This window comes from Chrysochloris asiatica, unplaced genomic scaffold (genome assembly GCF_000296735.1).
Source record: "Chrysochloris asiatica unplaced genomic scaffold, ChrAsi1.0 scaffold00106, whole genome shotgun sequence".
Taxonomy (NCBI): domain Eukaryota; kingdom Metazoa; phylum Chordata; class Mammalia; order Afrosoricida; family Chrysochloridae; genus Chrysochloris; species Chrysochloris asiatica.
The window spans coordinates 3,658,807-3,662,189 of record NW_006408624.1 but is presented as its reverse complement, the minus strand read 5'-3'; the positions used below and the strand labels follow the sequence as shown (position 1 = coordinate 3,662,189).

The 3,383-nt window shown below is 45.6% G+C and overlaps 1 pseudogene; it reads left to right on the top strand.

Annotated features, from left to right (window-relative positions):
- The window catches only part of LOC102818522, a 38,745-nt pseudogene extending 35,728 nt beyond the window's left edge, over positions 1-3,017 (top strand).
- Positions 3,018-3,383: the final 366 nt, after the last annotated feature.

The window sequence follows — 3,383 nt, the reverse complement described above, 5'->3', positions numbered from 1 at the left end:
CTTCAACACTTTAAAAAGGTCTTGTGCAGCAGATTTGCCTAATGCAAAACTTCATTTGATTTCTTGACTGCTGATTCCATGAGTGTTGATCCAAGCTAAATTATAAACGGGCCTATAAAATGAACCTGACAGTAGGGAGGTACAATCAGCCATACAAGACCAACAGGACAGCATTACCCCAAAAAACAAGGCTCAGAAGGCAGAAAGGGGCAGTAAAGAAGGACAAATAGATACAGGGAACCCAGGGAGGAAGTAGGAGGAGGGTTGTTATATTAATGTCACAAAATGTGACAATGTCACAAAACAAAATACATATAAATTGTTAAATGGAAAACCTATTTGCTCTGGAAACTTGCATCCAAACCACACTGGTTGATGATAGTTATGTGTCCTGGAGTTGGTTCTGACTCATAGAGACCCTGAATAGAGTTTCTGAGGCTGTAAATCTTTATGGGAGAATAGAGTTTCTAAGGCTGTAAATCTTTAGCGAAGCAGCTGGTAGTTTCAAACTGCTGACCTTAAGGTCAGAAGCCCAACTCGCAACCACTACACTACCAGAGCTCCACATTAAAAAGTTAAAAATTTTTTTAAAAAAGGCAGGGAGAGAAAATGAACGTTGTTGACAAGACTGAGCACTCCCCAAAGGCAGGAACAAAAACTGCTTCCATTCGCTATGCATTCCCCCACACCACTATGCATAATAAGCCTCTCAGAATATATTTTTAAAGGATGAGCAAAAGGTTCATCCTCCTCCATTAAGAACTGATTGCATAATCAATGTCATTGAAGAAATATCGAAATTGATTAAATGTTTCATGTGATGGTGTAAGTATATCACAATTTTTAAAAACATTGCAATTTAAACAAAAATTGATGGAATATAGGAGTGTGGGGAAGAGGTTGGGTAACTGGAGGCAGGGGTGGGATTTGCGGAGGGGGGGTGGCTGTGCAAATTACTTGCCGTGAGGCACAGAAACGGAGCAGGTTTCATGACATGGAGAAAGAATTCACTTATTCAATCATTCATTCAACAAATCTGGATAGATAGCAGGTCCACCCACCATGTTGTAGGGTTGTAGACAGTGGGGATAAAGCAGTGAACTAAAGAGACAAAAAATCTCTTGCCTACAAGGACTTTCCATTCTAGTGGGGTGGCAGCCAATTCCAGATGGAGAAAAGGGGTATTGGCAGGAAGAGAAATAGGGAGTGGAGGTTCAATTTTTTAAAAAAAAAAAAAAAAGAGGACTTCAATGAGAAGGTGACATTTAAGCAAAGACTTGAAGAAAGGGAGAGAATGAACCACATCACTATTTGTGAAAAGGAAGTCCAAGCATAAGAATCAGCAAGTGCAAAGGTCCTGAGGCAGGACCTTTGCCTACCAGGCTCAAGGCACAGTAAGGACAATAGAGTAAGTGGACCTGAGGAGGAGAGTAATAGGAGAGGGGTCAGGGAGATAGCGGGGCACCATACTGTATAACTCACTGCCGTCAAGTCAATTCCCACTCACAGCAACCCTATAGGACTGTGCTGAACAGCACTTAAAGGTTTCTAAAGTTGTACTTTATAGAAGCAGCCTGCCTCATCTTTCTCCTACAGATAGACTGGTAAGTTCACACTGTCAGTCTTGCAGTTAGCAGCCCAGCGCTTAACTCACTGCCCACACCCCCCGGGCTTCTTTCTTGTAGCTTGTTGTTGTTAAGTGCTGTCTAGTTGGTTCTGACCCATGGTGACCTTATATAAGGTTTCTGAGAAGCAGCTAGTGAGTTTGAACCACCCACCTTGCAGTTAGCACTCCAGTGTTTATCCTATAGCACTATACCAGAACTCCTTCAAGTTGTATAGAATCTTGTCAACCATTCAAAGGGCTTTGATTTTGACTCTGAATAAGATGGGAGCTGGAGTCCTGGTGTGGCACTGTGGGTTAATGCACTCGCCAGACTGAAAAGCTGTTTGAACTGCAAAGTCAGCAGTTCAAGCTCACCAGCTGCTCCTCGGAAACCTTATACAGGATCACTATGGGTTGGAGTCGACTTGGCGGCGCTTAAAAACAACAAGAAAAAGACAGGAGCTATTGAGGGTTTAGAACAGAGAACAAGAAGCAGTTTGACATTGTCAAAAGAATAGGATGAGGGGGACTGGGGGATTCAAGGATGAATAGACTCCAAAAATCAGAGAGGGCTACCTCAATGGTTTTAGAAGAAGGTAAGAGTGACTGGGACTTAGTTGGTCTTGGTCTAAGTGTCATTTAAATTTTCCCAACATTTTATCATAAAAATATTCAAGCACAGAGCCAAATTGAAAAAATTTTACAAGAGGTACCTGTGTACCCTGGTTTCTGGTTATATTTTGAAAGAAGAGTCAATGGGATTTGCTAAAAGGATGAGTGGAGGGCTCAGATGAATGCCTGGGTGGAGCCTGCAGAATGTCTCGAGGAGATTGTGGCAGGCATTTGGATATTTCAACCTAGAACTAGAACTATAGCCCAGGCCTGCCCCATGCCACCAACCTTGGAAGTCCACGTTTTCTTAAAGGATCAAATACATGGGGTCCATGGATCCAGACAATGAAAGATTTAGAGTAGAGGTCTATTTCAACCATTTTTCAAATTCTGTGTAGCAGAATCATTGGGGGAAATGTTACAGCACTTTTTAGTGAACATATGAAAACCCTGTGCCTCCGTAGGACGCCACCTTGTCTTGTCTCCATTCCTCCATCTGCCTCAGCCTCTGAACAATGGAGCATAGCAACACTCCATACTCAGGAAGGGACTGAGTTTTAAACACCTGGTGGACACCCTCCTGAAGACTGTGGGCATCAGAGCCCAGAGTAGGGGCTTAGAGCTGAATGAACCTTCAAGCCCAGGGTCTGTCTCCAAGTGACAAGGGAGCAGGGGGATATCACCCAACCAGTTTGGAGCCCAGGCCCTACCCAGCCTCAAAGCTTTGAGCTCAGGAAATCCGGAGACAGGGGAGGGGGACATCATTGCCACATCCCCCAACCCCTTTAGGACCCCCTGAGGCAGGAAAGCTGCCTGGGCCTCACCAGTTTCCCTCCCAGGCTCCTTCCTGGGAGGAAGGGGCTGCCTATGCCCTTGGCGCAAGGGAGGGCAGGAGGGAGGCTGGGCAGGTGTTGCAATCCCAGCCCCTGGCCAGTTGGAGGCTGAGCCATTAACGACAGGACGGGGAGAGCAGGACCGCAGTTGTTTTCAGGAACTTGCCCTGAAGAGGAGAGGAGAGACCAAAGAGGCCTGGTGGGTGCCTAACCCTCTGATCCAGTGTAAGTGTGGGGCCCCCAGGGAGGGATTGAGCCCTGGGCATGATGGAGACCTGGAGTCTCAGGTCCACCCCCTACAGCTCTGCCAAGTGTCTATATTCAAGGGACCC